At 40.0% G+C, this 13,082-nt stretch overlaps 1 protein-coding gene across 5 annotated transcripts in view; it reads left to right on the plus strand.

Moving 5' to 3' along the window:
* Nucleotides 1-13,082, plus strand: part of WDFY3 (WD repeat and FYVE domain containing 3) — a 156,650-nt gene that overhangs the window by 30,008 nt on the left and 113,560 nt on the right. For 4 of the 5 annotated variants that reach the window (XM_058837336.1, XM_058837335.1, XM_058837340.1 and 1 more), the window contains exon 2: nucleotides 5,111-5,205. The exons of the other annotated variant lie outside the window; for it this stretch is intronic. The gene's annotated coding sequence lies outside the window, so the exon portion shown is untranslated. The remainder of the gene's footprint in view (nucleotides 1-5,110; nucleotides 5,206-13,082) is intronic. 5 annotated transcript variants of the gene reach the window in all.

The raw sequence follows: 13,082 nt of genomic DNA on the forward strand, positions 1-13,082 counted from the left end.
GAAGTTTCTATTCCTCGGTTTCCAACAGGCTGATCTCTGAAAAGGTGAAGTGCATGCCTTAATGCATTCCTTCATCCTTTCTGAGCAGGAGGAGGTTAGTGGAGTCTTCACTAGGGAGTATGCATTCATTTGGAAGTATGACAAGATTGCTGAGAGTTGGATTTATAAACAAAAAGCAAAAGAATCCAGGAATACTGGTGAGGAGAAGTACTCAGGTGCTGAAGTAGTGAACTTTACTAGAAACATATGTGGTACCTTTCTTATTCCTGGATGCAGTTTTACAATACTACAGCTTGTTTTAGCAGAAATAGTGAAGAAGAAACAGTAATGACAAGACAGTTTTGGAGAGAGCCAGAAAATCAAGTTTTTTACTTCTTTGAGGTTTTTGTTTGTTTTTTACAAATGGGGCTGACTCTTATGTTGGCTTTTAAGGTCCTGTCTTTGTCAGAGGGAATCATCTGTCTCTTTCATCCTGATCCTACTGTTAAAACAGCTGTAAGCACTTATTGCTCACATTTGTATTTCTTCTCTCAGATTTTATGTACAGGAGAAATATGTTGTTGCCAAAGTTATTTCTCATCATAGTAGGCAGTGTGAATTCAGATCCAGGCTCCTGCTGGTCTGTGGTCCTGACCTCTGACCTCATCAGGCTAAAGGCAGGCTTTGACATCACATCCCTTGCAGTGTGTCTGAAAGTGAACCAGTGAGACTGAGAAAGCAGAAGTACACATCTCTGCTAGAAAAGGCAGAAAAAGTACTTGGCTCACATAATATTTATGATCCCTTTGATTTCTTTCCATCAGAGGCAGGATTTTTATCTCTATCGGATGTGGAGTAAGTGCTAGCACTTAGCTACTGTAGTTCCTATCAACAACAGTTTATATGTAATATCTTCCTTGACTCCTCTTTGATGTAACATGTGAGTTTTGTAACTTTGCAAAGCATGGAAGCAGGGTGGAAAATGACTGGTTAGGTATGAATAGGTTTCTGTTGAACACCTGTGTTGTGTGTAGGCACAGAAGAAACCTTATGCTTTTGTAGGGCTTTCATTTTTTAATATTTTGATGGCACCAGTATGGTATACATTAAGTTGATAAACATAGTTTGTCCACAGAGAAGTACTTGGAAAATAAAATAAGGGGTAAGCATTTAAGATGGAAATCTGCATAACATTTGTATTTCTTTTTCAGAAATAAGATGTACATAGAAGCAAATTTTAGTGGTGTTATTTGATCAGGTTTCTTCTTTGCAGGAACCAAGTAGTTTGTGATTGCTGAGGTTTTGTTATATAGCACTTTTTGTATGATGTCTGGTGGGGGTAGCAATCAAATTCTATTTGATTTGTTAAGCTCTAGAAGTAGAGAGTACTGAGCTACTGAGGCAAAATAAAGAGACCTAAAACACCTGGTTGAATACCTTGTGGGATGCAGGTCTGGAAACGTTTGTTACAGCAAACAAATTATTTAAAGGACAAGAACAAAGGATGGCAAGAATGGCAGCTAAAAGAAGTTATTCAAGTCATAAATACATATTATTAGAGCTTGATTTAAACTTTTTAATGTTAGTTCTGAAGAAGTATGTTTGGATAAGAAATAGTTCAGGTTCTGCTGACACTGAAACAAAAACATGCTCATGCAAAAAAACCAACTTAGAATGCAAGAGTGCATTTGTTATAAAATGCATGCTGACTCAATGGACTTTGCATTTAGAAAAGCCAAAAAGCTTTTATTCATATGATGGAAAAATATTTTTAATTACCTATGTAAGTATGCAGATTACCTAAATAAACTCTTCAGAAATGCCTGTAGATTGGGACTCATCTGAAAAAGAAGATGTCTGTTAAAATTGATGGTAACTGCTATGAAGTGTCACTTAGGTTTTTATTGGTCACGCTCAAACTGGCCACCCTAATATTACATTTTGAGAAAATAGTTGCAAATTATATGTTCCAACTCTTTGAACTAAAGGAAGGCCCTTCAGTGCAGCAGGGAACTTTATGTAAGACATGGGTGGGGGTGTTTTTGGTGGCTGAAACTTGTTTGCTGAATGACACTTGGATTCTGGAAAATAATAGATGTGGCTGCTGCCAGGGTTCAGTGGTGGGTCATGAGGTGACGCAGAGCTGGCGTCGGCTGAATCAGATGCTGCCTGTGCGTGCAGCATTCTGGGGAGGAGAAATCACCACCCATTTTGTTTTGAACTGCAAGTGGAACCACCATAACTCCCTGTTGTTACTTATGGTGAACTTTTTCGTGAGGTATTGCCACTTGGGATGCTTTTGAAGTAGTCAGAAGCAGACACCAAATATGGAATGGGCAGTTTGGTTCTTTGCTCTGCTGCTTTTCCATTGTGGGTTTGAGCAGTCTTTGGATAGTGTGTGATCTGCAAATGGGAAAGCCATTAGCCAGAGAACAAGGTGCTGCCTGTCTGGAGAGGTTCAGGGTGTGTTTACATTCCTTTCTGTACCCTTTCAGTGGGCAGAGGTGGGTGAGGAAGCCTGTAGCAGCACAGCCATGGAGTACCATATTGCCTGTGTGCCACCAAGAGATCCATTGTCCCTATGGAATGTCAGGAACTATCAACCTTCAGATGTAGAGAGGGTGAATGCCCTTAGAAATCATGTAGTAAATTAATCTTATTTGAAAAACATAGATACTTTCCTCCAGGAAAAGTTTTGTTGAACATGCCAGTCAGTATACTTCCCAGAGATATTTCTCCATTACACTGGATACTCAATAAGGCAGGAAGGGTGACTAAGCTATGCTGCCCCCTTGACAGTGACCAGAACTGGTTCTCCTTTCTCAGAACTTGCAAAACTGACAGGTTCTGTCAGAGTAGCTGCCAGTTCTTCTTGAGGGGTTCTGTGCCTTCAGTAGGCTGGGTGATGTGAGGAGACTGGAGTCATTTGGGCTGTCTTTGGTGCTTCCAGAGTTTTGCTCTTTGTGACTGGTGGGTTCAAAACAAACCTATTTTGTTACTTAGTTTAGTTACATTTCTTTGGAGGATGTTGGTGTTTTGGGATATTCAACGTTGAAAACATCTTCCTTTTTCTCATAGCTGCAGTATAGATGATGTGTGCTATTGGTCTTGCAATCACTTTTGCTAACTGATGACCACAGGGAAAATTAAAATTTGGGCAATACTGAAGATTTGATGATGAAAGTAAAGTAGGAGTGCTTTATTTATTTGGCACCGCAGAAGGCATTTAGTTCTTGTTAGCTATGTTTAAACAGGACCTCCTGCTCCCCTGTGTTTATTGGTTTTGAGGCTGCAAGTCAAAACAATTCACTTTGTGTAGATACATTTAATAAAGTCTTTCTCAAGCTATTGTGACCCTGACAAAATATGGAAGTAGGATAAATTTAAGGGAATCAGGACTTTGAGACAAGGCATTCCAAATATACTGTGGGAATATAGATAAACTTTTGGTTCAGGACCAAGTAAATAACACATATGAAAGAGGGTTGAAAGCTGTCTTCAGGGTTGTACTTCCTTATGGCCTTTTTTACAGTTTTACCTGGAAAACATGCTGCTACTACCCTTTAATTTCTGTTCAAGGAAGCTTGTAAGTTTTGAGTACTTGTAGTGTAACTGGTCATTTAAGCTTTACAAATATAGTAAGTGTTAATTTAGTGCAATCATGGTCTGATCTGATTTGGAGCCTGAGACCTCCATTGTCTGTATTTAAAAACAAAAATCTATCATTTCGAACTTGAAAGGCAGTTGGTTATATAATAAATTTCTTAATAGGGTGAAATGAAGATAGCTGAAACTGCAGTTCCTTATTTGTTTTAGGGTTTGTCCAGTAACTGTTCCTATGACAAAAGGACCATTAGTTTATCATCTTAGTTTAAATATTTACTTGCTTCTGCAGAGATAAAATCAAAGTGCTCTCCCTACTTTTGGTATTTCATGGTCCAATTTCTACAGTTTTATGTGCTGTGCACACATCTGGTATTTGGTTCTGGCTGGTAGCTCCTTATTTTTCCCCATAAACAGATGGAACTGGAGGGAGAAGGTTTCATACTCATGGATGTTGGAGTTAGGTGAGAAATTCTCCTTTAGTTGTTAATGCTGGACACTTGAACTTGCCAGCAAGTTATTTAAGCTTTAAAGCATAGAACAACATCGTAACAAAATTTTATGTTGTTTTAACCTCTGCAACATCTCTGTGAGCAAGATTTTCAAATTAGTTCCACCTTTCTTAGAAAGCCTTTCAAAGGTACCTGATGCTGTGCTTTTTTTACCTAAGTCAATTTCCCCCCACCAAAATATTATCTGCTCCTATTATGGACAAAATAATAAAACAATAAATTATATAAATTATATTATAAAGTTTTTCCAGTTGCTTTAGGTATGCCTGTAGTGTGTAGTGCACGGGAGTGAAGGAATGCTGTAGTAATAGTGCCAGATGGGGCTGACTGGAAATCAGAGGTGAAATTCTCAGAGGTCTGCCATCTCATGGCTTATAATCAAGGTACAGCTTTTCACCTAGTTATTTGCCAGGTCCTATTTGCCAGCAGTGGCCACTGCTGGGTTTATTGCTTCTACCACTTGCCTAGGTTATCTGAAAACCTTGTGATGGATTCATGGAGTTGTTCTGAAGTGAGCTCAGACTCATGCTCTTGTTGGCTTGAGTGTGTCTGCTTGCAAATTCTAATATGAATATTTTGTAACTCTGAAAATAACAGGCAGACAAACTAGGGGAGAGGCTGGGGAAAAGTTCGGTAGCTTCACAGTTGCTCTGCTGGGTTAGTGTGAATGTAGCTTAGTTCTTATTCCCCTGCTGTAATCATCAGAAATCACTTGGTTCCTCAGAGGGATGTTCTTGCGGATCATGGGCTGTCAGTGCATTAATTACTGGATTTGCACTTTGTATTAACTCTTTTAGCAGTTCATGTGCTCTCAGTGAGTATCATTTAATCAGAGAAATACTGCTGTGTGTCAGTTTCTAGTTTGCTACAGTTCCTTTTCACAGTGCTATTTAAAAGATTTCTTAGTTTCTGAAAGTCCAGTTGTCATAGGAATGACTCCTCTTTCATTTCAGAAGAGCTGAGCTCTGTGACTTTATTGTCACATTTATATTCTAACCTTTTTCTCTTTTACCTAGTGAGAGAGCAGCTTTGGTGTTGAAGAGAAACCTCGGAAAGGAATGGGCCCTGTTCTCTTGAAGCTGTTTGCCCTGATCCCAGGAATGCTGTAGAGGTTAGTGATGTGAATGTTGAAGAGCTTTTGTGGAAATTGTCTTTTGATTTGTAATTGGCACACTCTTCAATAAGTTCTGTGTGAAGCAGTTAATTTGCCTGTCACAGAAAGGGAGTTAATTGAGGCACTGTCAGGACATAGTCAGCTTAAAATTGCTCTACCCAAACAAAATTTAGGATTCTGTTTATCTGTGGAGATGATGTGGAAATACATTGCCGGTGGTCACAAAGTTGTGTGGGTGTGATGCATGCTCAGAGACAAGCTGCATTGAACTTGGAGGTTTTAATCAATAGGTTAAAAGGAAGGGTAAGAATGATAGTAATACATGAGGCTGTAGTGCCTGATTCTTCTTTGAATTTCTCAAGTCTCATTTTTACTTTGAGAGAAGAATACTACTGATCTTCAGTAGAATTTAGAAGCTAGGAAGAGTTCATTCTGTACCTACACAGAGATAGTGTCATCTCCACTTCTGCCTCAAGTGACTTGTATTTCAGTCACTTATATCCTAGTTTATTTGGGTTTGTACAAACTGTATAGACTGCTTGCTGTGAATGTTTTTCCCCAGAGCTCTATAGGCCTGCTACAAATATTGTGGCCTACAAGAGGCTTCCTTTTGCAACTAGGACATTCAGTCTAGTTTACCTCCATGTTTTTTGGAAAGCTGGCAAGGATTAAGTAGATTTATCACCTAGTGGGTTACTTTTTGACTAGTGAAGTAAAAAAAAAAAAGCTTGTATTACTGCTAAATTCAGTAAGGGTTGGTTTTGATGATGAGAAATTAATGTAGCAAGTAAAATTAGATGGAGTAGTGGGAGGGGAAGGGGGAAGAGATAGGCCTGTTGAAGTGCTCCTAAAGCAGAGAGGTGAATTTCCATAGGAGCAGTTGAGTTAAAATCTATTAAATCTGGTTTAATGTAAAGGATTCTAATCTTTGTTAGCTTACTTACAAGCATAGGTGCGTGAGTGTGGTGTGGCTACTGAAGAGTAACGTCCAAGCTTTGCTAGGACACCCTTTGACATACAGACCCGTTTGGAGCAAATAGAAAAACAACACAGTGAAAAAAAGGCTTCAGCATGTCACAGACACTGAAAGTGAAGAGGTGACTCAGTGGGAAAAGACAAGGAAATGTTAGTTGGCATCTCTCTTTGAGGCATGTAGAGCTCAACAACTGCAAGTGCTGCCACTTCTTATCAAGAGCTTTAGTCATTGATGTATTCTCACCATCTTTATCTTGTTTCATATAAAACTGAGAGTTGTAAAATGTTCAAGGGTGCAGTATCACTTCTAATTTAACAAAATTTAATTTAACAAAAGCATACAGAAAGACAGAAACCCCAAAAGCACATTTCCATGTGAAATCCTGCACTCCAGCATCAATGCTTTCATTCTAGCACTGTCCTGCTGCTTTTGTTTCCAATGTTTTATTCATTAACAAAAAGCACAAACCTGACCACAAAGAGGTCTGACAGAAATATGCCTATTTTTTACTTTAATAGAAAATACCTAGTTAATTTCAACCTATTGTGTTTTGATTTTTTTTGAGACATACATACTACTTTATGGAGAATAAAAGAGGATGAAAGATTAATCTCCTCTCATGGTAGTCTTCCTCTTGACTTGGTAAAAGCAGTTGGTTTCAAGCAGCCTGTTGAATGCAGACTATTTTGTGAATCTGTGAAGACTGTCTTGTTAGAATCCCAATCTGCTATTCAGATACTTATGTAGGAAATATTTCCTTGGCACTTCATGCATCCTGTTCTTCCAGTTCTGAGGACATGCAAGAACTGGCAGAGCTTAACAGCTTAGTTTTAGGGTTGTACTTATGCTCCTTTCAGACCTGAACCTGCTATATTTGATTTGGTTAAGCTCTCTGTAGGGCCATGTCGAGTTTCTCTCCAGCTGTGGCATGACTTAACTGCAGCTACATGGATAATAGTAAAAATTGTGGTGCAGTTTGTGAGCACATAGGAGATAATGAGATAAGGGAAGACAGCCAACCAACATAAATTTGTGAGGGAGAAAATTGTGTCAAACTGATTAGTTTGCTTCCTTGATGGATGAATTAGATTAGTGCATAAGGAAGGCAAAGGATTGAAGCGGTACAAATAGAAGTGTATAAGGTTTTGAAGGATGTTCTCTTGAGTGTAATATGTGCAGTGTTTTGGTTTTTTTAAGTGGGAATCTTCCTTGAATTATTATATTGCAGGAGCAAAATTTATTAAAAATGGTTCTGTGGAGCACTTAATAGGGATTTGGGATCACTTGGAAAGGCATTTGAGGGAGGCTTCCATACTAGGTTGTCATGGTTCAATTTGTCAACAACATCCATGATTTAGAGTTTAGTACATGGAGTAGAGTTTACTTAAGAGCTGTGCAGGTGATGTCAGTTTGGGAGTAGACAGAATGGGCAGCCCAGCGTGTTGATACAAAGCTGTTTGTCACTGGGGTAAGCAAAGTGTGTGAGTTTGCTTTACCTGACTCACCCTGTGCTTATTTGTTACACCACATGAGCTCAGTCAGTGTATATAACCTAATTATGCTGAGTTTACTTTGTTGGATGGCCTCTTCCAACACTCACAGCACAGCTTGTGGTACTTTTCTATCCTTTAGTAAACTGCAGCACTGAAACATACAACTTGAAAGGAAGCGTTTAGTTGTAGCAGTTTTCTTTATTTTGCCACAGGGAGAAAATTTATGAGCAAGAAGAAGTCACCATATTTTTTAAGAGCTTTTGTAGAATAAGATGAAATACGGAAATAATTGTCATCTTGGGATGGTGCTGAAGAAGTCTGTCATACTGCTTTGTTTTAAATTCCCTGTGATAGAAAGGGTGTTTGTGTGCCATGCTCTTGTATACACAATGCTCTTCTCATAGCTGTCAGGTTATCATGAAAGATTCATTTCATGGCTCCCTTAGAGGTAAACACCAATATTTCACATTGGGTCAGTAATTTTTGCTAGCAGTAGATTAATACCTGAAACTCCCTTTGACATGTTCCCATCTGTGATGCCATAGTTTCTTACAGATGGAAGCATAGTGAGGCAAAAAAATTTAAAAAAATAAAAATATCTATTTAGGTTGTCTCTGTGGGGATGCTATTCTCTTTTCTGTGATCCCTGCTGCTGTTTTCCTGACTTCTTGGGCGTATGGCTTTCTCCTTGGTATCCTAGCAAATGTTTTTCTAGCAAAACTACAAATTAAGAAGGTACACCTTAGCAGCAGAGGGTGGTGCACCAGTGGTGTAATTGGAATTACAAGAACGCTGTGAAAGTTTTGTGCCTCATCTTCTGTCCCAAAGGGAGGGGGGATATTGGAAGAGCTACTGCTGATAAGCCATAGCCTGTGAAAGGCAAGCCTTAGGCAGTCCCTTGGAAGGACTTTTAAGTCCCATGAATTGAAACAAACTGGAGGCACAGCAAACCTAGTTTTAGAACTTTCCCTTGTTTGATTTTAATTTCAAGAAGCTGCCTGGGAGAAATCTCAAAGGCACATTCTTGTAGATGCAGGAATAGCTGTTCAAAGTGCTGGGAGATGAAACTGATGTGCAGCAATTTTTAAAAGTGAGGAAATGATAGTGCTGAAGTGGGCTACCACCTGCCTGTGTTGAAGTACTGTTTACTCTTTGGTATTGCTGAGAGGTCACCTTAGAAGAAGACAGAGAAGTAAAATCAAATTAAAGAGAGAAATGCATGATAAAATTGTGAAGGAATATATGGATGTATAATAGAAGAAGCCTTTGCTGTGACTTTTATTGCAATTAAATCTTAGTATTCAACATTTATTTACCTAATTCTTTCATGTGCCTTTGTCAGCATATTGCTGGGTTTCACTTTGTTTGTTGCGTTGTGTTTGTCTTAAAAAGAGTAGTTTTCCTTATTCTGTACACTGCTTACTGTCAAAGCTTAAAAGGGATACAAAACCAGAGAAAAGGGTGAAAAGGTCTTGTTTTCTCTCTTGTGGGAAGCAAGTTCTGTCCCCAGGTTCTCTGCATCCAGGAGCAGCCAAGCACGGTGCAGGTCATCTAAGTGAGCCCATACACTTTCACAGATGCACTGCAGAAGCAAGGACTTGCATTAAATAACTACTCAGAGATTTCTGTACCTGTAGATGACGTTACAGTGCATTTGATAGATAATTACTGTCTCTCTTTTTGTTTTCTTCTTGATGTATTTTCCTCCAGCAATGAAGTCTATTTCCTTAGTGTGAGTATTGTGTATCTATATATGTGTAGGTGAATCCAACAGAAAAATATGAATAAACTCCATGTCAGTAGTCGCGTTTTTACTAAGTGGATATTCAAGCTCTCTTCTGGGATAAACTTAGTTGTAAAGCAGTGTCCACTGTAGTCATGTGGGTATCATTCTGGGAGAATTCTTTTCAGAGAACTGCAGCTTCAATCATAATTTGTTTTCTGTACTCTTAGTTAGTACTAGGGGAATTGACAAGTGTAGTGGTGAGACAACATGTGAGTTTGGATAACATAATGTATTTCCTTGGAAAATACTACCACTTCTGAATAGTTTTTGGTATTAAAACAAAACACCTGGCAGTCCTAGGTTGTATGGTGCTGTGCATGAAAATAGCATTGCAAGCTAGAATAGTGAACAGTGTTAAAAAACACAACAAAACAAACTCCTAAAAAGCAGAAGAGTTAATCAAGAAAATAATCATTACATCTGATCTAGTTTCTAGTAAGGAGTGTCTCTTGTCCTTCATTTATTTTTTTCCCCAGAATAATTAGTTCTACTGTAACCCAAAGTGAAACGTATTTACTTTCCTGTGAGATAAGAGAAGCAGGAAAGTGTCATCTTGCAAATTAATTTGTAAGCCACGATGCATCATTCTCCTTTGCAGTGATTGTGCTCCTGACCAGATGTCGTTTTGCTCAAGCACACAGTTTTTCATCTTGATCCAGCTCTTGTGTGATTTTGATTTTTTCTTTGTGAAGCAGCTGTGTCAGTGACTGGGGCCTGTGCATTGCAAGGAGGAGGGATCCCTTCCCTTGGTGTCCCAGCCTGCCGGGAGGGAGCAGCTGCTCCTTGCGCACAATCTCTCCCGCCTGGGCACTGGTACAGTCGGCGCGGGAGGCTGGCAGCGCAAAGCTCGGCAGAGCTGCCTGACTGCCGCAGGGATGTTTACTGATCAAGGGCTGGCAGCGCCTTGGAGACATGGGAGCTTGTCTCCTGTCTCTAGTGTCTTACAAGGGGAGGACTTGGAAACTAAGATGCTGGCACTGGACTTTAGGAATTCAAGGTAGGATGAGACCTAGATGAGTCCCAGCTACTCTTTACTTCTTTCCATGATACTTCTACCCCCCTAGACTAATTCCACAACTAGCACATGTGAAGTTGTACCTCTTATCAGACTTGCTGTTATAGGAGAAGCTGAACCAAAGCTGAGATTGATCAGAGATTTAATCAAATTCTAGTGGTATTTTTGAATAAAATGAGTAATGTACCAGTGCATAATTTTCTGTGTTTAGAATGTTGGCTCTAGAGAAATAAGGCAAAAGTAGGTAGTTTACATTTAGCATCCCAGCTAAGGAAGAAAGTAATTGATTTTAGTTTGTCATGTGTGTAGTTTTCAAAATACAGCTAATATGAGCCTTGAGTGCAGTAGTTACACTGTGAAGTAAGCTTGTCATTGAGTTATGTTACACACATTCTAAGAAATCTAAGAAAGTTGGAGAAAATAGTATTAAGGTTGTATTTTCCCTGTCTCTTGAGTGCTATAGGCTTCTTTTTTTCCCTTTGAATAAGAGAAACTCACTTTTGGAGAGATTTCTAGCTGTCCTGTTTAATCTTGTAATACACTGCAAACTGGTGTAGAGAAATCATTTATTCACTGTGAAATACAGCTTTTATTTTGGCACTATTGCCAAGCAGGACTAGAACATGAGTAATGAAGAGAAAAAAAAATAGTCTTGAAAGTAGTTATGGTAAATAGTAAATATACCAACCTCTTTGTTGGAAATCAAAAATAAGCAAAATAAGTATGGGTTTTCTAAAATGTTGCAGCTTTTTCCCTTTATGAGAGACACCAACTTTGGTCATTTAATAAGTGTGCCATTGAAAAAAGAATTCTCCAGAGAGCTGGAAAAATCCATTCATTTGAGTAATTAATATTGTTTTAAAAGTCTGCAGTTTCAGTCTGCTTTGTAGGTTTGTGGGTTTTTTTGTTAAATGTTTATTTTGTGGGGGGTGTTTTGTCTTTTCCTTCCCCTCTTTTATTTTTTCCTGTTTAATCTTTTATCTGACCCATTCCCTGCTGGGGGTGGAAACCTTGTAGCTCTGATGGGCTACTTTTAAATCCAAGTATCTCAGTCCTGCTTTGGATCTGTCCCACACTTTCTCTGCAGGACAGTGTTCTGGGAGAAAGTCTCCCGTGTTACTGGGGAGCTAGGGCTGTTTTCTGTAAGGAAAGATTCACAATCAGCTCTTTTGTCTTTACTCTTTGCTCCATGTGAGACTCCTGAGAAGTGTTTCCATGTGCAGTCTGGTGGAGCTGGATCCAAAACCAGGCTGGGAGCCCAAGATGTAATCTAGCGCTACCTGCAATCCTCAGGTGTTTGAAGACTGAAGATGAGTCTGAGGGGGGTTGAACTGCTTTTACTTGCAATTTGTGACTGTCATCCCCAGAGGATCTTCTGCCACCCAACAGAGAGGGGTCAGGAGAAGGAGAAGCAGAAGAGAGGGAAGGTGAAGAGAAAAAGACAGTACTTTTCTCCCATTATTACAATACTTGCTTAGTTACACAAAGCATAGGAGTCTTCACTGTTTTTCCCAGTGGTGGTACCTCTTATGAGGAGCAGCTGAGGGAAGTGGGATTGTTTAGCCTGGGGAAAAGAGGCTTGGAGAGGACCTTACTGCTCTCTGCAACTACCTGAAAGGAGGTGCTAGTGAGGTGGGTGTCAGTCTCTTATCCCAAGTAACAGGATGAGAAGAAATCACAGAATCATTAGGGTTGGAAGAGACCTCTGGAGATCATCCAGTCCAACCCCCCTGCCAAGGCAGGGTCACCTGGAGCAAGTGACACAGGACCATGTCCAGGTGGATTTGGAATGTCATCAGAGAAGGAGACTCCACAATCTCCCTGGGCAGCCTGTTCCAGGGCTCTGCCACCCTCAGTGTAAAGAAATTCTTCCTCCATGTTGACTTGGAACTTCTTGTGTTTTAATTTATGGCCATTGCTCCACATCCTGTCACTGCCAGAGAGCCTGGCACCATTCTCTGTGCACCCATCTTTGTGATATTTGTGGGCATTAATGAGATCCCCTTCAGTCTTCTCTTCCCCAGACTAAACAGGTCCAGCTTCTGCAGTCCCTCCTTATGTGAGAGGTGATCCATACCCCTCATCATCTTTGTGTCTCTCCTCTGCAACCTCTATAGTAGCTCCTTGTCTTTCTTGTCCTAAGGAGTCAAGAATTGAACTCAGCACTCCAGATGTGGCCTCACTAGGGCTGAGTAGAGGGGCAGGATCACCTCCCCCAATCTGCCGGATGCACCCCAGGATCCCATTGGCCCCAGCCGTCAAATGTCCTCAAACTGTGTTGGGGAAAGCTTTGATTGGCTGTTAGGAAAAAAATTCTTCACAGAAGGGATTATCAAGCATTTTAATAGGCTGCCCAGAGAAGAAGGCTGCTCCAGTCACCATCCTTGGAGGTATTTAAAAGATGTGCAGATGAGGCAGTTGGGAACATGGTTTAGTGGTGGAGTTAGCAGTGCTGGGTTAGATGTTGGATTTGGTGATCTTATGGGTCTTTTCCAACCTAAATGGTCCCTCGGTTCTGTACTGTATGGTATGCAGAACTTGATTCCAGTGGAGCTCAGTGGATGCCTTTGGACCATCCTAATTTCAGGCACTAGATATGTGTAT

Source organism: Poecile atricapillus, chromosome 4, assembly GCF_030490865.1.
Source record: "Poecile atricapillus isolate bPoeAtr1 chromosome 4, bPoeAtr1.hap1, whole genome shotgun sequence".
NCBI classification, from domain to species: domain Eukaryota; kingdom Metazoa; phylum Chordata; class Aves; order Passeriformes; family Paridae; genus Poecile; species Poecile atricapillus.